This window comes from Malania oleifera, chromosome 10 (assembly GCF_029873635.1).
Source record: "Malania oleifera isolate guangnan ecotype guangnan chromosome 10, ASM2987363v1, whole genome shotgun sequence".
Taxonomy (NCBI): domain Eukaryota; kingdom Viridiplantae; phylum Streptophyta; class Magnoliopsida; order Santalales; family Ximeniaceae; genus Malania; species Malania oleifera.
The window spans coordinates 74652951-74675505 of record NC_080426.1 but is presented as its reverse complement, the minus strand read 5'-3'; the positions used below and the strand labels follow the sequence as shown (position 1 = coordinate 74675505).

Here is a 22555-nt window from a genome sequence, read left to right as displayed (position 1 = left end):
TTTTCCTCATAAGTCATGTTAACGGACCAGACAACCTGGAGAAGCCATCCATGAAGTGTCGGTAATAGCCTGCCAATCCCAGAAAACTCCTAACTTCTTGAACATTTTCCAACCTTTCCTAATTCAGTACTGCTTCTATTTTACTCAGATCAACTGATACTCCCGCTTTAGAGATCACATGGCCGAAAAAGGCAACCTGCTTTAACCAAAACTCACACTTCTTGAATTTTGCATGCAATTTTCTTTCCCTTAATACCTACAACACCAGTCTCAAATGATGTTCGTGCTCCTCAAAACTTCTCAAATAGACCAGTATATCATCAATGAACACAACCACAAACTGATCTAAGTATTGATGGAATACCAGATTCAATAAATCCATTAATACCGCTGGTGCGTTAGTCAACCCAATTGGCATCACCAAGAACTCGTAATGCCCATCTCGAGTTCGAAATGGGGTCTTCAAATATCCTATGCTCTAACTTTTACCTGATGGTAACCCGACCGTAGGTCAATTTTGGAGTAAACGTGGGTCCCCTGCAGTTGATCAAATAAATCATCGATCATAGGGACAAGATATTTATTCTTGACTGTCAGTTTATTTATCTCCCTATAATCTATGCACAATCTCACGGATCCATTTTCTTTTTCACAAATAAAACTGGTGCTCCTCAGGGCGACACACTGGGCCTGATAAAACCTTTATCCAGCAACTTCAGTAACTGATCTTTCAATTCTCTCAATTCAACCAGAGCCATATGGTACGGTGCTTTAGATATTGGTGCAAATCCCAGCAACAAATCTATAGTAAACTCAATCTCACGGCCAGGTGGCAAACCAGGCAATTCTTCTAGAAAGACATCTAAGAATTCCCTCACTACTAGTATATCAGCTTGTCACAATTCTTCTTTTGGAATTTCTTTTATGTATGCAACATACCCCTGGCAACCACCCCGTAGTAATCTCTTCACCTGAATAGCCGACACCAGTTGTGGTGAGGCACGTACACATGAACCCACGAATCTGTATTCTTGCTAATTCGGGGGGTCTGAAAATCACTTCTTTCTGGTGGCAATCTATGCTAGCGTAATAAGTAGCTAGCCAATCCATGCCCAGTATCACATCAAACCCCTACATATCTAGGACCACAAGATCGGCTAATAGCACTCTCTCTTGAACACTTACCGAAAAATTCTGAAGCATCTTCCTGCATTTTACCATGGATCCCATTGGCGTACCCACAGATAATTCTACATCTAATAGCTAAGTATCTACCCTAGTTATTCAGACATACCCCGCCGATATAAAATAGTGGGTGGCACTTGTATAAAAAAAACAATTTTATATGCGAAAGTAATAATGGTACCTGTGACCACGTCTCTAGCTGTCTCAGCGTCACCCGACATCAACGCATAGACCCTCACCGGCGCAGTATTCCTCTGCTAGCCTTCGTCGGGTGCCTGGTATCCTCCGTGAAACAGCCTAGGAGCTAGTGCATAATTCAACGGCATCCAACACGATCGAGCCTTATGGTCGGGCCTCCCACAACAAAAATAGAAATTCTCCCCCAGCTGACACTCACCAGGGTGCTTCCGTCCACATCTAGGACAAATGGCGGGAAGTTGTTCACCCTGAAATCCCACGTGCTCTACCATTTGCCTCTGGCCTCTGCCAGATCTACCTCCTCTCCAAGGGCCTCAACTAGGACTCGCCTGAAAACTCGAGGGTGCGGTCCTCTTCTTCTGACTTTGCATCTTAGTCTCCCTCAGCAAACTTTCCTCTACTATAATAGCCCTGACAACCAACACTGAGAAATCCTAGATCCTCAGTCCTTCCACCTGCCTGTAAATATCTCACCTCAGGTTCCTCTCGAACATTCTTACCTTCTTCACTTCGTCTGGAACAATATAGGGGCAGAAATGCGATAGCTCAATAAATCTCACAGCATACTGTTGGATAGTCATCGACCTCTGAGACATACTCAGAAACTCCTGTACTCGAGCCACTCTGACTGAGGCATAATAGTATTTATCGAAAAACACGTCCCTAAATCGTGCCTAGGTCATCGATTCCGGTATAGCCCTCTGCTCCTCCAATAGTGTAATAGTTTTCCACCACCTCTTGACCTCCCTCGCCAGTCTATATATAGCATATAAGACCCTCTGCTCATCGGTGCAATGAAGTACTATCAGGATCTTCTCTATCTCCTGCACCCAGTTCTCAGCAACTGCTGGATCAGCTGCTCCAGAGAAGGCTGGCGGATTCATCTTCATAAATTTCTCTATGGTGCATCCCTAAGCTAGAGATGGGCCTCCCTACTCTCTAGAGCTCCGTGCTATCTCAACCATAACTTGCTGAGCTACACTACGTAGCACAGCATCTGAATCTCCACCTCCTACACCAGAAGGACCCACTTTGTCGTCCCCACTAGCATGAGCGCTACTGCCTCTTGGGTCCATCCTGCAAATATAGAGAACACCATTTCAGAATCCTATTTCTCATATAGACCTAACTTATTCAACAAAAACTTTAAAACCTCTATTAATCATCCCTCTTAATCCTAATCCCAAAATCCAATCCTGCAACCTTAACACACGACTCATCGATAGTTTACTATGGCTTTCCTGAAATCGTCACCTCAGGAAAAACACAGAAACCACCACGAAAATCCTGTATCTAAACCACTGAACAAAACCTCAAATCCTTTTTCCTACATTCTGGTATTATTTCCCGCTGTACTCTAGAGTCTACCGAACCTAGCAACCTAGGCTCTAATACTAAAACTGTAATGACTGATTACGCGCTTAAATTGCGTAATTAGGTGCTTTAATTCATGCATTGGGAATCCTATTTTGTATTTAAATGCCTAATTACTCTAAATATTTTAACATTGTGTTCTATTTATAATATTTGAGTTTTTTTAAGTAATTTATGAAATTTTGGTATTTTTTATTGTAGGGCAACTATCAGGAGCCAAAAACCGATGACACTTTTTAATCTACGCGTAACTCTCTCATCCAACCTCTGATTCAGATGATTTAGGATGCCAAAGAAAGATAAGAAAATTTTCTACAATTTTTATGTTTTGAATTTTGCGAAATAATGGATGCATCAAGATCGAAATTAGACGTGAAGTTAGCATACGCTGTTTTATGGATTATTTCGACAATTCTTCATAATTTTAGTGTAACTTTCTCATTTGAGCTCCGATTGAGACAATTCAAAAGTCTAGGGAAATATGAAAAAGAGTTCTACATCTTTTGTGTTTTAATCTGTGAGAGTTACAAGCTATAAGAGGGTCAAAAGTGGGCTTGAAAGAGGAGGGTAGTTCGTGTACCTTTGAAAAAAGAAAAAAGAAAATAAAAAATAAAAAATGAGATGTGACCCGGCCATGCAGCCGGGTCATCTTAGCAGGATGAGGCACTGGTTTCAAAGAAAGGAAAGACAAAAGAAAGGAAAGAAAAGCAAAGAAAGGAAAGACAAAAGGAAAGTAATGAAAAAGTCAAAGATGAGGGTTTCCTTGGTGGAGCCATGTGCAAGAAGAGAAGAAGGGATTTTTGTTTGGAGATTATTGAGGCGCTGGCTGGATGGAGGCCGGATATAGAGAAAGAAAAATTGATTTTTCTTGGTGAGACACACAAGAGAGGCGACACCACAGAAAGTTTCTTGGAAAAATTATTTTTTTTGGAGCTTTCTTATGGTTTTCTTTTGGGGGTGCTGCGAAGATACACACACAGCCAGCAAAGGAGAGTTGGAAGCATGCAAAAATAATATCTTTTTAGAATCGAAAGGTGGCGAACAACGGCGGTGTTCAGGGTGTTCGTGACGCGCGACAGCGGTGCGGCGAGTGTTGATCTTTTCCGTACGCTCCAAATTGAAGAAAATATGGTGAAATCTGTTATGTTGGATTTAATTTTTGGAATGAACTAAATTTTTGTTTTCTAGGAAAACGATGTAGCCAGTTTCGAACTATGCTTGCTCTTTGATGCTAATTTGAAGTAGTTTTCATTAATGTTTGTTTGAGTTATTCTGTGCCTAATGCTTTTAATTAACTGGCCATTAATTAAATGATTTTAGTATTATGATTTGCTACCGAAAGGGGGGATTATAGGATAGATCTTGGATAATTCAGCATAGGTAAATATAGATATTGAACGACTTGTATGAACCTACGTAACATTAAAAATCGAGGGTCTTACTGCGTTCTTGCGTTATTAATTTGCATACTCTTATGTTAAATAATAAAAAAGAATAGGTTCTGATTGACTATCGAAATAGGCTTTTGGAAAAATTGGCAATTTTCTAACAAACAGAGAAAACGAACTTGAATTAGCTAAATGAGTAAAGCATAGTGAGAAACTAGGTGAAATCGGTTTCCTAGAAGTTTTCACCATCATCAATTTGACATGCGGTATCCAATTTTAAATTCTCCTGAATAGTTTATTTAAAGTAGTTTTGTTTAAATTTTGCAGTCTAAAATTATTAATTTTTCTAAATAAAATCAAGGTTAGTAAAATTTCAGTACTTGATAAAATTAAGACATCAATCCCTAAGGACGATACTCTACACATCATTATATTATAAAACTACGATACTGTGCATTTGCAGTTTGCACCGGTCAAGTTTTTTAGCACCGTTGTCGGGGATTGAGTTTTTCTTATTTTTGCCAATATCGATACAAAGTAATCTTGGTTTTAATTTAGATTTTTATTTTTATATTTTTATTTATTTCTTTTCTTTTTATTTTATTATTTTTTTCTATATTTCTTGTGTGTTTTTTTGTTGGATGCGCAGTGCTAGAACACGTGACAATATTCCTTTTGATTAGGAGATTGAAAGAACGCTTAGAGCACTAAGGAAAAAGAGGGTAGTAGCCATGGAGAATAGACAAGATAATGCACAGCCACGCACCTTGAAGGATTATGTGCAACCAGTTATGAATGACAATTATTCAGGTATCAGACGCCAGCCCATTAATGCCAACAATTTTGAGCTTAGACCCGCATTAATCAGCATGGTGCAGCAGGCCCAATTCAGTGGATCGCCACTTGATTATCCCAATATCCATCTGACGATGTTTTTGGAGATTTGTGATACTGTGAAGATCAATGGTGTTACTGAAGACACCATTAGACTGAGATTATTCCCTTTCTCTTTGAGGGACAAAGCAAGAGGTTGGCTACAGTCGCTACAACTTGGGAGTATCACTAGTTGGCAGGACATGGCAAAAAAATTTCTGGCTAAATTCTTTCCACCTACAAAAATAGCTCAACTCAGGAGTGAGATTGGTTAATTCAAGCAACATGATTTTGAATCACTTTATGAAGCATGGGAAAGGTATAAAGATTTGATTCGACGCTGCCCACAACATGGATTGCTTGATTGGTTGCAAATTCAGATGTTCTATAATGGATTAAATGGGCAAACGAGGACTTTAGTTTATGTTGCATCCAAGGGAACTTTGATGTCAAAGACACCTGAGGGTGCTACTGCTCTTTTGGAAGAAATGGCTTCAAATAACTATCAATGGCCAACTGAAAGAACTATGGCTAAGAAAGTTACTGGAATTCATGAATTGGAGTCGTTTGCTGCACTTTCAGCTCAAGTCGCTTCTCTATCCCATCAGATTTCAGCTTTGACAACCTAGAGGATACCACAAGGTGCAGAATATGTGGCAGCTACAAGTAGGATAGATCCGAGCATTGGAGTGGGTCAAGAACAGGTTCAATACATCAATAATCAGAACTACAATTATCGTGGTGATCCTTTGCAACAATATTACCATCCAAGGCTTCAAAATCATAAGAATTTTTCCTATGGAAATACAAGGAATGTGCTGCAACCTCTTACAGGATTTGAGTCATCAAGGTGAGAAGAAGATGTCACTTGAGGATGCCATGATATCTTTTGTTGAGGAGACAAAAGTAAGGTTTAAAAAGAAAGATGCACGACTAGACAACATTGAGACTCATTGCAACAATATGGGAGCCACTATGAAGAACCTTGAAATGCAAATTGGGCAAATGGCCATGACTATAAATACCCAACAGAGAGGAACTTTTCCTAACAACACAGAAGTGAATCCTAAGGAACAATGCAATGTCATCACACTTAGGAGTGGAAGAGAAATTGAGAAATCACTAGCAAAGGAAACCATGTCCACACCTATACCTAAAAAGAATGGTCGAAGCAAGAATAAAGGGGAAGAAGAGGAGATTGTGGATGATACACCAAGAGAGACAGACACGCTTCCAGCAATTTCATTTCTTGACAATCCTCCTATTCTCTCTACTCCACTTCCTTATCCTCAACACTTTCAAAAGCAAAAATTAGATAAGCAATTTTCTAAAATTTTGGATATTTTTAAGAAAATTCACATAAATATTCCTTTTGCAGATGCCTTGGAACAAATGCCAAACTATGTCAAATTCCTGAAGGAGATCACTTCAAAGAAAAGAAGGTTTGAGGAGTTTGAAACAGTGAAGCTTACCGAGGAGTGTAGTGCTATTCTTCAAAAGAAATTGCCTCAAAAATTAAAAGATCCAGGGAGTTTTACTTTGCCTTGCACTATTGGAAATTCATTTTTTGATAAAGTTTTATATGATCTTGGTGCTAGCCTTAATCTTATGCCACTTTCTATTTGCAGCTTATTGGGACTTGAACAGATGAAACAAACAACCATTTCTTTGCAATTAGCAGACTGATCCATCAAGTACCCACATGGAATCATAGAAGACGTATTGGTAAAGGTGGATAAATTTATTTTTCCTGCTTATTTTGTGGTGTTAGATATGGAGGAAGACAAAGAAGTCCCACTAATTCTTGGCCGACCATTCTTGGCCACTAGAAGGGCGTTAATTGATGTTCAAAAAGGCGAGTTAACATTGAGAGTGGACAAGGAAGAGGTTATGTTCAACATCTACCAAGACATGAGATTCCCAAAAGATCCAAGCACTTGCTTTCGAGTAGATGTCATTCAGCAAGGTGTAGAAAAAGTTTTTCAAAAAGATGTACAAGCTGATCACCTAGAATGATCCTTGCAGCAGATTACAATACAGCAGCTTGTGGGGAGGCTAGAACCTATGGTATCAAAGACAGATTCTGTAATCTCTAAAGAAAAGATGTAGCAACTTATATCTCCAGATGAAGAAGTGGCATGAAAAACATATTCTTAGGCGTGAGTTTGCTCCAGGACAACAGGTTCTACTCTTCAGCTCGCGATTAAAACTCTTCCCAAGGAATATGTTCAGAGTTAATGATCAGATATTGAAGCACTATTATGGAGAACAAATGGAGAGGAATTGTGCATTTATTCCTCTTGGAGAACCTGGTTGATGAAGATTGAAACGTCTGGCTGGAGACGTTAAAACAAGCGCTTATGGGAGGCAACCCAAAGAGTTTTTCTTTTTTTTATTTCTTTTATCTTTATTATGTTATTAATTTATCTATGCACTTTTGAATAAATTAGATTTTCGATGCAAGTTTATTTGGCATGAGTACAAAGCTAAAAATTAAACTCCTCAACGGATTCACCAATAAGTCAGGGAAGTTTCTTTCTTTTCTTCAATCCTTATCATTTTTGAATAACATTGAAAAAAAAAATGGTGAATATGGATGATTAGGCCATGCATGACACTACTTATGCCCTTCATATACTTGCATGTAACCTAAGAGTACACACTTGGGTCATTTATATGTAGTTTCTATTTATATGGCTAAACTAGGACTCATTGAAAGTTGATTGGTTGTGCAATTGTGTTAATCTGGCTGTATAAACTCTTGTATCTACATGGTATCTCTTGAGGCTAAAAAAATACACGTTCACGTGACTTGTAACACTTAGGGTTCCTTGTGAACACTGAGAGAGCGCCCGTGGAGACTTTGACACCTTGTGAGGTACTGTCGAGCCATTTATTGCTCTTTTGAGTTTTAACGTCAACTCAGAGTTCATGAAACTCAACTTTCCCTATTTTTTCTGGATACTCTTTGTACACTAGTCTTGGTTTTTGAATTTCTAGCCTAGAGGTGACATCTAGTGGGGAGATAAAAACTTAGGTCTTGTAGCCTACTCAAGATGTGAAGGTCGAACCACCCCTAGAAATAGACTTATTTCATGGACTCTTGTTCGAGCTTAATGCACATGGGTGGTATGAAAACAATAAAAGAAGTGTTATGATTGTCCTAATTGACCATGAAAAGAAAGAAATTGAAAAATGAGCAGAAGAAAGAAAAAGAGAAATAGAAATAGCCCAGAAGAGGTGAAAGATTAATACCTGCTCCACACAACTACAACAAAAGTCAAGGACGCGACACATATTCTCCACATATGAAGACTCTTCACTCGCCTAATGCCTCAGATATATTCATGCCTAGTTTGTGAATAAGTTGATCTAGGGTGGTCTCGGTTGGACATGGTGAGTAGGTGAGAGGATGCTAGGGTGAAGGACCCGACACCTCCTAAATAGGCTTGATCCTTTTCAGACTAGTCCACTCCATACATTTAGCATTTGTTCCTTGCAATATGTGGGATGTTTGATCATGACACTCCTCCTCACATACGATGAGTGAACCCATCCTTTTTGAGTGTTTTTTAAGGTATACCAGTTAGGCCGAGTCAAAGCGACAGTTCTTTAGGTGTCCACGGATATCCTGGGTGTAACGAGTCACACACATTACACGTACTTCAAGATTTCGCCTATTTATACTTGAATTTATATGGCTACATTAACTCTGAATTGTGCTCGCTTGTTAATTTTACATGAGTTTACTATTCTTAATGACTATATAATGATGAGATTTGCATGAATGACTTACTTCAGAATTGCGTGAATTGGGTATGAATGAGTTTGTGTGTAATTTGGTGATATTCCTGTATGTGAAAGGGTATGGTTGTGTTACATGTATATTCATTCATTGAAATTGGTATGACACCACCCTGAATTGCATTCACGTTATTTGCTAGGGACTAGCAAAACTTTAGTTGGGGAGTGTGATTACGCACTTAAATTGCATAATTAGGTGCTTTAATTCATGCATTGGAAATCCTATTTTGTATTTAAATGCCTAATTACTCTCAATATTTTAACATTGTGTTCTATTTATAATATTTGAGTTTTATGAAGTAATTTATGAAATTTTGGTATTTTTTATTGTAGGGCAACTATCGAAAGCCAAAAACCGACGACACTTTTTAGTCTTGTGATTTGCTATCGAAAGGGGGGATTATAGGATAGATCTTGGATAATTCAGCGTAGGTAAATATAGAGATCGAAAGACTTGTATAAACCTACGTAGCATTAAAAATTGAGGGTCCTACTGCGTTCTCGCGTTATTAATTTGCATACTCTTTTGTTAAATAATAAACAAGAATAGGTTCTGATTGACTATCGAAAGAGGCTTTTGGAAAAATTGGCGATTTGCTAACAAACAGAGAAAATGAAGTTGAATTAGCTAAATGAGTAAAGCATAGTGAGAAACTAGGTGAAATCGGTTTCCTAGAAGTTTTCATCATCTTCAATTTGACACGCGGTATCCAGTTCTAAATTCTCCTGAATAGTTTATTTAAAGTAACTTTGTTTAAATTTCGCAGTCTAAAATTATTAATTTTTCTAAATAAAATCAAGGTTAGTAAAATTTCGGTACTTGGTAAAATTAAGACATCAATCCCTGAGGACGATACTATACACATCATTATATTATAAAATTACGATACTGTGCACTTGTAGTTTGCACCGGTCAATGACCTCAAAATTATATCATTTATATATACAATTATACCTATGCAGCGGAAACATAAGTCATACATCCATATACACTATACAATACCAGAATTCAGTACATACAGACTATAGCCATAAAACATTCCCCTCCAGTATCATCTAACCCAAAAATACAAAACTCTGTCACAAACTCACCCTACAACCAGGATAATCAAGAAATCTCTATCCGCGAGCCTAATCTGCTCGCCTAACTAGCTCACCTAAAAAATGTTAGAATACTAGGGTGAGTCAACGCTCAATAAGTGGAAATATGCTATTACTAGTGTGTGGCGACTAAGTTACATATATACTTCAAATAACATCTAAGTTGTAATAAAATGATAAGTCTGTAAAGCATATTTTACATTTTTCGCAGTTTAAAACATAACTGTATCATTTGAATTTTTCTACTTTTCGTACTACTAGTATCATACTATATTTATCAAATACTATAAAACTGTATACATATACATAACTGTACTTTTATCCCTAGAACTCTGTATGCCATGATTGGACCCCTCATGACAGGGTTATGCGGCCCGTAAGTGAGACTTAACCTGGTCGGCCCTCTAGAAAAGTCACTATACTCTACTTTACCTAAGCCCGGCCAAGCTGCATACTCTCCTTGGCATGGGATTGGCTTCTATCTTGTCAAACTGGCCCCCTTAACCAGCGAATTGGGGAGCTGCATACTCTCCGAGCACAGTTGATGGTACCCACACACTATCTGAGATATGTGGTTGCACTATCTCTATTAGCAACGGTATCGTGCTCTACATTTTGTATCTGTATCTATCTGTAATCTTTTCACAGGGATCTGATATATATGTGTGTATATATATATATACATACATACTCTTTTAACTGTTTTCATCATGTTTCCTAATAACTATAACACTATAATTCTGTACTATAAATACTGTAATAGTTGTAGCATCTTGATGCTATAACTGTATAATCTGTCTGTATCTTCTATCCATATAATCTGTCTATATACTCTGAGTGTTATGGCATTTAGGAAAAACATAACATTCTGTAAATACTACATATACTGATCAGAATAAACATATGTATATGTATACACATTCTGTCTGTATAAAATCCATAAATATCTAACTATATCTATACAACTTGATATATTGAAAAATTGTATAAAACTCCATATCAAATAATATCTACTCAGGCCACACATACTTTAAAATTTCGTATTCTGTATAATAACTGGTATACATGCATATATATATATATATATATATATATATAATTTCTGATAACGTAAGTAAATCTCCTAGCATAGCATATTTCCCTTACCTATTTTCTGAAAAGCCTTCACTGAACTCTAGCCCTACACCCGCAGGGTTCTCCACTCAACACCTTGAAAAGGACATCCCCAAAAACAAAACATCAGTATTTTCCTACATACAACATTTCCTATAACTGCAGGGAAAGCATATTCTAATTAAAACACCTTACCTTGAGTTTGGGATGAATTCCAAACCAATTCCACCAACGATCAGCTCCAGCAATCTTGTAGAGAACTTCACTAAGAGCATCGAGGTGGTCTCTGATTTTTGATCCGGCAAGAAATAGAGTTAGGATTGAAGAGAGAAGGAGAGGGTTGCATTTTAGAGAGAGAGAGAGAAAAAAAAAAAATTTTGCACCAGTTTTCTGCTCAAAAATTTGGGTTTTCACTATTTATAGCCTCAGATTCGTCGACGAGACACGTCATCTCGTCGACGAGTCCTTAAGGAATTTCGTTGACGAACTTCCTCCCTCGTCGACAAATTTCAGACTGCCTCAAAACCTCTCTCGATATTTTCTTATCGATGAAACCTGTCCTCGTCGACAAGCTCCTCTTATATCCTCGTCGACGAATCTCCTATGTTCATCGATGAGATGCTGAAAAATTCCTCGGGTTATTACATTGGAGATAATGAACACTTAGGAAAATTTGACTCCAAATCCAATGAAGGCATTTTCCTAGGTTATACACTTAATAGTAAAGCATATAGGGTTTTCAATAAAAGAACATTGACTGTCATTGAATCTATTCATGTTATGTTTGATGATTCTAATCCATTTTCTAATAAAGATGTTGAAGAGGATATTGATATCAGAAAATGCTTAGAGAAAATGTCTATTGAAAACAATGCAAGTGAAAATCAAGAAGTAAATGAAAAATCATCTGAAGATAATGAAAATGAAAATCAGGAGTTGCCTAGAGATTGGAAATTCATTAGAAATCATCCTATAGATCAAATCATAGGTGAACCATCCCGTGGTTTAGCCACAAGATCCTCCTTGAGAAATCTTGTGAATCATTCTACTTTCTTATCCCAAGAAGAACCTAAAAATATTAAAGAAGCCATAGAGGATGAGTCTTGGGTGATGTCCATGCAAGAAGAACTTAACCAATTTGAAAGAAGCAAAGTGTGGACTCTAGTTCCTAGGCCTAGTGATCATACCATCATTCGAACTAAATGGGTATATAGAAATAAGAAAGATGAGAATGGGGTAGTAACTAGGAATAATGCTAGACTAGTTGCCTAAGGGTACAACCAACAGGAAGGGATTGACTTAGATGAAACATATGCTCCTGTTGCTAGGTTAGAAGTCATTCGTATGCTACTTGCCTTTGCTGCTTTTAAAAATTTTATATTGTTTCTAATGGATGTTAAAAGCGCTTTTCTAAATGGCTTTATTTATGAAGAAGTACATGTAGAACAACCACTAGGTTTTGAAAATCATAAATATTTAGATCATGTTTACCAATTATCTAAGGCCTTATATGGACTGAAACAAGCGCCTAGAGCTTGGTATGAGAGACTTAGTGGTTTTCTACTAGGAAATAGGTTTACCCGTGGCAAGATTGACACTACACTTTTCATCAAATCCAAAAATGATGATACGTTGCTTGTTCAAATTTCTGTGGACGATATCATTTTTGGAGCAACTAATGATGCGTTGTGTAATGAATTTGCCAAATGCATGCAAAGTGAATTTGAAATGAGCATAATGGATGAACTTAGTTTCTTCCTAGAGCTACAAATTAAGCAAGCTAATCATGGAACTTTCATATGCCAATCTAAATATATTATGGACTTGCTAAAGAAATTTAATATGGAAGATTGCAAAATTCTTGGCATAGCTATGAACTCTTCCATTAAGCTTGATAAAGATGAGCAAGGAATCCCTGATGACGTAAAATTGTATTGTGGCATGATTGAGAGTCTCCTATATCTCACTGCTAGTAGGCCTAATATTATGTTTAGTGGGTGTATGTGTGCTAGGTTTCAGGCTGCCCCTAAGGAATCTCACCTAAAAGTTGTTAAACGAATCCTTAGGTATCTAGTTGGGACTAAAGTGAGGCTTGTGGTACCCTAAGCATACTACCTTTGAGATTGATAGTTATACTGATGCTGACTTTGCCAGTAGTAAAGTTGACAGAAAGAGTACCAGTGGCACTTGTCATTATTTAGGACAATCTCTTGTTTCTTGGTTCTCCAAGAAACAAAACTCAGTTGCCTTATCCACAACCGAAGCAGAATACATTACGGCTGAAAGTTGTTGTGCCTAAACTCTTTATATGAAACAACAACTTGTGGATTTTGGATTGCACTATGAAACAATACCAATTAAATGTGATAATACTAGTGCAATCAACATCTCTAAAAATCCTATCTCACATTCACGAACTAAACATATTGAGATTAGACATCATTTCCTTCATGATTATATGCAAAAACGAGATGTGGCTCTTGAGTTTGTATGCACCAATGAACAGTGGACGGATATATTCACTAAACCACCTGAGGATAAGTTCATACAAATTATACTTGAATTAGGCTTAATGCACAGTAAAGAATTTTCTTAGATGTTTCATAAATTGTATAAATTTAGGGGGAGCTTTCAAGTGAACTTTAACAAGTCTTAACAACAAATATTATTGTTGATTTGCCTTCTTGTTTTAGACTTTGTGAATTTTGATTATCCCTTGTGTGCACATGTCATTTATATATATAGCATGATAATATTAGATGTAGAATATTGATTATGACTTGTGATGGCCACTTCCTTTGTCCACTTCATGATGATATTGAAATTTTTATTTTATTGTTGGACCATACTGAACTGTTTGAGTAGTTGTGGATAAAATGTTAGGATATATAAACTCAAACAGGTTACATTTTATACATGATTTATTTTGAAAAATTCGATTTACAAACGACACTCAGCCAAAATTTTTTAAAATTTTTCCAAAATTCATAATGTATAATTGTAATACTTACCCATTGCCTAGAATGTTAACTCATATGGCCCTTTTTGATTTTTTCAAAAGGTGGAGATGGAAAGGGGCAAAAATAATAGATAAAATAACTTGGTTAAAAATAAATTGGGTGCATATTGATAGGGGGAGCCTTCTTAGGCTTAAACCTATATTTTTGTTGATCGTATTTGCCATCATTAAAAAGGGGGAGAATGTTGACCTTATAGGTCATGCCCGGTTTTGATTATGACAAATACTCATTATATCTAATGAGCATTTGAGGTTGTGTGTAGGAACCTAAACTGTCAGATCAAGATGCACATAGACAAAGTGAAGATTGAAGACCAAATCATTTCTTGATTGTAATATATAATTCATTTGTGAAATTGGTCTGTAATAGTAATTAAGACTTTACCTGTAATAATCATCACACACATCACTTGCATGGTCTAATAGTTAAGCTCAAACTAAAATTGAATCATAACTAAAATTGGACCTAGAAAAGACCTTAGGCCACTCACCTTTACACTTGTATGTTTTAGGTTTTAATAGGGTGATTGTGTATTGAAATAGAACCGAAATGCACAAGTTATGCACTTTCGGTCGACCGACCTATACATGTCATTTTGCCCCTGGTCGATCGAATCTGGTATGGGTCAATCGGTTGACCATAGTCTGGTTGACTAAGCCCCTAAAGTTTATTTTGACCCTAGTCGACCGAACCACTTGCAAGTCAATAGTTTGATTTCCTGGTCGACCGAGAGACTTTTGAACTACACCAATCAGGTCGACTGAGTTCCCACGAGTGGGAACCCAACAGTCTGGTTCACGGACCAGTTAGTTCATTTTCACCCTAGTCAACCGAACCGCGCTATTTGGAAAAATTGCCCTTCCTGGTCGACCGACCTTGAAGTTCAAAATTGGCCCGATCGACCGAACCATATGAACTTCGGTCGACCGAAAGTCTTCTGGTTGAATGGTGCTCTTGGGTTGCCTTGTGTTTTTTACCGTGGTTAAATATTTTTAACAGGGTTAAATTTGCTAAAACATTATTAATCTTTTCTACTTATACCAGCCTTGTCCCCAACGGTCATAATTCATGGGGTGTTTATAAATACTCCTTCATTTGGGAAAATTAGAAAGAAAGATTAGCAAAACAAATTGAAAATTCTCTCTCAAGCCAAATACTCTCTACTACTCATACTCTCACTCAAATCACTCAAACTTACCTTCTTCAAGTTCCTAAATCTTCTGTAAGTGTCATAAGTGATAGTGTTAATTGGTTTGCTCTCATATTTGTATGTGATTAAATTGATTTTCAACGAGAGCTAAACCTAAGTATTCTTAGGGGGGTTTTTCTAATAAGGTCATCCTAAGAAGACTTGCATCTAGCTTTCGAATATTGCATTTATATTGCAATATCTTAGGAAGCTTGTGTTTGTTTTTGGGTTGCAAAATGTTTTCAAAAACATACTCAAATATCTTGTGTGATTTATATTGACATATTTGTGAAAAGATATTTGTGTTTGTGATATTAATCTTTGTAGCAATATTTATTCAATTACATATCATTTGCTGAATACAAAGATTACGTATCTTTTGCAAACCAAACTTATACACTATTTACGTGATTGATATATTCTACTCTTTGGAATATTTGAAACTTTGGTGATATCTTTGTTTAAGCATCTTGATTGAGGATATCCTAAAATACAAAGATTGCTTATTGACACTCTCACGTACTCACTACTTAGATAGAAAATATATTTGAGAGTTGAAATATTAGACCACACTGAACTTACATATTAAATCACTTGTGGTGTATGTGACTGAGCGCATTTTGGTACATATCTGTCTTACACAACGGCACAATCACTGTATCGTTATTATTTGATTGTAAAATCTGAGTGTTTCCAGGCGTGGCCTGAGGGGGCGGTAATCCAACCCGATAAGGATTGTTGTAAAGGTTGATGTCAGCCCGGTGCTAATTGACCTGGTTTGTTTAGGTGCTGCTCCACCCGTTTAAGTGAGCACGTTATAGTGGTAATCCTTGTGCTTGTTAGCCAAGGCAGGGACATAGGCAATTGGCCGAACCTCGATAACATTTCTGTGTGTCACCCTTACTTTACTATTTTCTGGTGCATGTGTGTTTAAATAAATTACTTTATTCACTTTCTGGTAAACATTTACATTACTTGCACTAGATTGACCATAGGGTTGTGAATATACTGGTGTAAGGAGATTGACCTAGGGCTTAAATTTTAAAAATACCAATTCACCCGCCCCCCTCTTGGGATCACGGTAAAGCTAACAGTGTCTCTCTTTCCCTACTCTTTATTTTCAGCATCTAGATACATTGTGTTGTATATATGCTAAGTGCAGGTAGCTGAGATCAAAATTGAGATTAAAAGAAGACTCTTAATAAAGAAAGGCTTGAAACAAACTCATACATTCACAGGGTTGCAAAAGGTGAAAGTGTTGAAGAGCTGCATACTTTATCTTGGTTTGATATCTTTAGTTGTTTACTTTAAGTTGTTGATTGGTTATTTAGTTGATTAAGTTTTTCATTACTTGTGTTATGTTTTAGTTTGTGGATTGAATTAGTAAATAAGGATTTTTTGTTTGATTGTTAAATCAACAAGAGGTTAAGAATTCATAAAAGATATTAAAAGAAAGTTTTAATAACCCAATTCACCCCCCCCCCCCTTCTCTTGGGACTACACCTCAACTTTTAAGCTCTATAAATTGATATGGAATGTTCTTGGTTATAAACATTTTCTCACGCCTTAATATCTATCTTCTAATGCCTCTGTAGTCTATAGGGAGACTATACTAATCTAGTGACAAAGATAGGTTAATCAATACTCAGTATAGTTGTTCTTTTGGAAATTGCTTATACTACTTGGCATATTTAGTGAAATTAATCTTGATTAGTACAAGTAGCTTATTTCATCTAAGTTAGGATTCACGTCGAAAGGGGGAGCATCTAAAAATTAAATTTCTTGTCTTGTGTGCTCCCCCACATTCCAAGACTTAGATATGTGTTTTAATTCATTGTGGTTTGTGCCTAATTATAAGTTTTGTATTGAATATTTTAAATGAAAATATGTTGATTAGCCACAATCATATTTTGCTTTGTGCTTAAATGACCGTTGGCCTAACTGGGTTTTTCAATCTTATTTTGATGATAACAAAATGAAGGATGCTTTAACATGTTGTGTTGAGTGATTTGATTTAGGTAAAAGGGCACTCACGGTTGACAAGTTGAAGTTCAATTTCAATCTAATGGAAGCTCCTCAAAATATTGAGGTCAATGAAGAACAAATGAAGAGGTTAAAGGCCAAACTATTCTTAAAGTCAAAAGTGAATCTCGAGAGGCTGAAGAACTTAGTGTTTTAGGAAAACCATGATTAGAAAGATTGTTGTAAGTACTTCAAAGCCACATACTATCTAGATACATGTGAAGCTCTTATAAATCAAAACAAACTAAGAAACACTTTTTTTTTTTTTAAAGACTTTAAAATATGTCTTTGATTAAAAGGTCTTAAAGGAAGAAAGTTTTCAAAGTAAAAAAGGAAAATACTGAGAGCCACGCGACTGTCCTATATAGGCAGGCGACTGCCACAATTTAAAATAAATAATTTAGGAGGCAGTAGGGTTCCAGGCGACTACCTAAGCACTGACAGGCACCTGGGTGGTCAAGTCAGACAACTGCCAAGTCTTGGCAGGCGACAACCAACCTTCTGGGTTTTCAAAATTGTTTTTTGGAAAAAATTTGAAATTCAAAATTAATTCAATAATTTAATTAAATAAGGAAATTGTTCCTTGAAAAAATTTTGAATTTCAAAATTAATTCAATAATTTAATTAAATGAGGAAATTGCTTTTTGGAAATATTTTGAATTTCAAAATTAATTCAATAATTTAATTAAATGAGAAAATTGTTCTTTGGAAAAATTTTGAATTTCAAAATTATTTCAATAATTTAATTAAATGAGAAAATTGTTCTTTGTAAAAATTTTGAATTTCAAAATTAATTCAATAATTTAATGCTACCTAATTAAATTCAAAATTTTTCCTTGGAAAATTTTTGATTTTCAAAATTAATTCAATAATATAACGCTGCCTAATTAAATAAGGAAATTGTTCTTTGGAAAAATTTTGAATTTCAAAATTATTTCAAAAATTTAATGCTACCTAATTAAATGAGGAAATTGTTTTCTGGAAAAATCTATAAATACCTCATTTGGGCAATGAAAAAAAAAAAAATAGACAAGCAAGATAAGCCTAAGAGATCAAACAGTCAATACGCTGAAATTCTCCTTAAGTTCGTTTGCTCACATCATTTTGTAGGAGAAAAACTCTACGTTTTTGGTGGATTGAAAAATCAAAATCTTGGTTCCGAGTTGCACTCAATTCTTTTTAAAGAACCATCAGTGACTTCTAAAACTTTAGAGCTTCACATGTTCTATTTAGCTTTGGTGTTTAGAAGTACAATTTAGAACTCAATTTGTACAACTTGCTTTGAATTTTGAGAGTATTTTTTGTACGCAAATCTGCTTCTATCTTCTTGTACTTTGAATGATTCAAAGGTTTGTTGGATCATTGGACCAAGCATAGGTCGGTGCTTGGAGAGGTTTCTCTTCCTGAAAAAGAGGGTAAATTGTGTAAGATTTTTGTTCCACCCGGAAGGAACAAGATATAGTAAATTCCTTGGGTGGTTGACCTAAGGCGAGAACGTAGGCTGGGTATAAGCCGAACCTCATAAAAGTTGTGGTGCCACTCTCTTATCCTTACTCTCTTTTAACTTTAGCAACGATATACCCTACGTGGATGTTTAATACTTTTAATTATAAAGCAAATGCATATTAGAAATTAAGTAAACCCAAAAACTAATTTGTTCTTGGGCTTGCGGAAACCGAAAGGGAGTACGTTGGTCAATCGATCTTTTGTGGAAACCGAAAGGAAGTACGTTGATTAGTTAACATCCAAAAACTTATCAGCTGAAGTTTTAATTAAGTTCTGATATTGAAAAAGTGTTTGAATGTCATTGTAATATTCAAATTCAAAAGACAACAATAGAAGGTCTATATTCATATGCAGGGACTCTAAAGATTCAAATTGATTTTTGTTGGGTGGTTGTTGTGTTTGAATAGTAAGTTAATTGATTGTATTAGTTGATTGTGGATTAATTAGAAAATAGGAATTTGTGTGGATTGCCTCATTGACAAAAATACAAGTAATCCTTAAGAGATTGTGAAAAGGGACAAGAGTTCTGAAAAAGAATCAAAGAAATTTTAAATAACCCAATTCAACCCCCCCCCCCCCCCTTCTTGGGACTACACCTTAGGTTTCAATTGGTGTCAGAGCCCAATTATAGCAAAACCTAACAAGTAGCTATACAAATATCAAAATGGCACAAATAGGAGTAGCTCCCTTTGGTGAGGATCAATCCTCAACTTGGTCACCCATCTTTTGTCGATTAAATTACACCTTTTGGAAGCAACGAATGAGAATCTATCTTCAAACAATGGACTGGAAGGCATGGAATGTTGTCACAAAGGGAAATTTAATCCCCACTAAGCTTGTTGATGGAAAAGAAGTAACTAAAGAAAATAAAGAACTAAATGACTCAGATTACAAAATGTTGTAAATTAACTCAAGTGCAATAAACGTCTTATACTGTGCACTTGATGCAAATGAATTTAATAGAGTAATGGCGTGTAAAATAGCCAAAGAGATTTGGGATAAATTGGAAGTAACCTATGAAGGCACGGTAGATGTTAAGGAAAGTAGAATCGATATGTTAACCAGTGAATATGAAGCTTTTAGGATGAACTCCAAAGAAAGTATAACAAGCATGTACACTAGGTTCACCCATATCATAAACTCCCTAAGTGCCTTAGGAAAAACTTATTCCACCCATGAGATGATCCGTAAAATTCTAAGAGCACTTCCACCTATTTGGGAACCAAAAGCCACAGCCATTACGGAAGGAAGAAATCTTAAAACAACTTCCTTTGATGACCTCATAGGATCTCTTCTAACCTATGAAATGATGTTAAAAGAAAGAAGCACTGAAACAAAAATAAGAAATCCATAGCTCTAAAAGCTTTGAAAGAATATTCAAGTGAGGAAGATAATGAATCTAATGAATTAGAAGATGAGGACTTAGCTCTTATAACTAAAAGACTTGGAAAATTCTTAAGAAGAAACAAAAAATTCGCTAGAAAATTTAATGGATCAAAAGCTGAAAAAGGAGAAAGCAATATAAAAGAACAAAAAAACAAAAAAGATCCTCCCACTTGCTATAATTGTAAAAAGATCGGGCACATCAAACCGGAATGCCCACAACTCAAGAAGGAAAAGAAGAAAAAAGAAACCTGCAATGAAGGCAGCTTGGGATGACACTAGTTCGAGTGAATCGGAAAGTGAGCCAAGTGATCGAGAAGTAGCAAACATGTACTTCATGGCACATAACGAAGACATAAACTCTTATTATTCTCTCTCTAAAGATTCATGTAATGAATCTTGTAGTAATTCGTGTGAAAGTATGCCTTCTTGCAAAGAAATTCAAGCTGAATTACTCTTTCTACATAACAAGTTTATTAAACAAGCTTGAAACAACAAAATGAAGCACTTAGAAATCAACTTGAATCTTCAAAACTTGTTGAAGAAGAAAAAGACTTAAATATTGAAGAACTTGAGAATAAAATAGATAACTTATCTCAAGAATTAGCTATGTCTCAAGTAAATGAAGATTGTAAGAAAGTGTAAGAAATAAATGATCTTAAAAATCAAATTCAAGAGAAAGAAAAGATCATCTACAGCTTTACCAAAGGTAAGGATAACTTCGAAAAGATGGTAGGACAACAAAGAATGGAAAACAAAAAAGAAGAAATTGGCTATAATGGAGCACCAAATAAAAGAAAGAAAAACTTGTTTATGGGATATTTTGTAAATCAGTCTAGACATTATGCAAGCACTTCATCAACAAATATTTATGAGCACACCATTTGCTACGTGTGTAAAAATAAAGGACACATAATGTTTAATTGTCCACTTAGGAAAAAGTACATTAGAGTAAAAGATGAGTGGAAGATAAATGCCAAAACTAGATAAGATTTAAAGAAAGTTAAGAAGGTTTGGGTTCCAAAAGTAACAACTTAAATCCTTTCTTGTAGGTTTGCTTTAGGACCACACCGTCTAAGGATAAATGGTACTTGGACAGTGGATGTTCAAAGCATATGATGGGAGATAAATGTAAGTTCACCTCTTTTACACAAAAGGATGGAGGATTTGTTACTTTTGGTGACAATGTAAAAGGCAAGATCATCGGAATAGGTAAAATCGGTAAAGACACTTCACTTATTATAGATGATGTCTTGTTGATAGATGGTCTAAAGCATAATTTACTAAGCATTAGTCAACTTAGCGACAAAGGATCTGAAATAATATTTACGAAAGAAAAATGTGTAATTCAAGATTCTAAGGATCAAAAGATACTATTCACTACACTTAGAATGAACAATGTATATTGCATAAACCTTGATAGCTTAATCTCTCAAGGCATAACTTGCTTAGCAGCTATGAGCGAGAATAGTTGGCTTTGGCATAGGAGGTTAGGACATGCAAGAATGGATCTTATATCCAAGCTCTCTAAAAATAATTTAGTTAAAGGCTTGCCTAACACCAAATTTGTTAAAGATAAAGTGTGTGATGCTTGTCAATTAGGAAAACAAATCAAGAAAAGCTTCAAAAAGAAGAATCATATATCAACTAGTAGAACTCTCGAACTCATATACTTAGACTTGCTTTGGTCCTACTAGAACCCAAAGTTTAGGAGGAAAATAATATGCCTTTGTAATCGTTGATGATTACTCAAAATACACATGGGAGTTGTTCCTAGCTAACAAAGAAGAAGCTTGCAACTCATTAATCACTTTATGTAAGAAGCTTCAAAATGAGAAAGGGCATAATGTCTCGAATATTAGAAGTGACCAAGGAAGAGAATCTAAAATCAAAGTGTTGAAAAATTTTGTAATGAACATGGTATAAATCACATTTTTTCAGCACCTAGAACCCCACAACAAAATGAAGTTGTGGAAAGAAAAAATAGAACCCTCTAAGAAATGGCAAGGACTATGCTTAATGAAAATGATCTACCCAAATATTTTTGAGCCAAAACTGTAAATACAACTAGCTATATAATTAATAGGGTTTCCATTAGAACAAACCTAAACAAGACACCCTATGAACTGTGGAAAGGAAGAAGGCCTAACATAAATTACTTTCATGTCTTTGGATGTAAGTGTTTCATTCTAAATAACAAAGACAACTTAGGAAAATTTGATGCTAAATTGGATGAAGGCATTTTCCTTGGATACTCCACAAATAGTAAAGCTTGTAGAGTCTACAATAAAAGAACACTCACCATAGTTGAATCAATTCATGTAGACTTTGATGAATCTAACCCTTTTTTAAGAGAAGTCAAAAATGAAGAAAAAGATTATATGTTCAAAAAAAGGATG

General features: G+C 35.8%; 1 non-coding gene across 1 annotated transcript; it reads right to left on the bottom strand.

Moving 5' to 3' along the window:
* Positions 1–5269: 5269 nt before the first annotated feature.
* Positions 5270–5376, bottom strand: LOC131167201 (small nucleolar RNA R71). The gene has a single exon (XR_009140056.1). It is a non-coding gene; the product is annotated as a small nucleolar RNA R71 (small nucleolar RNA).
* Between the last annotated feature and the right edge of the window lie 17179 nt (positions 5377–22555).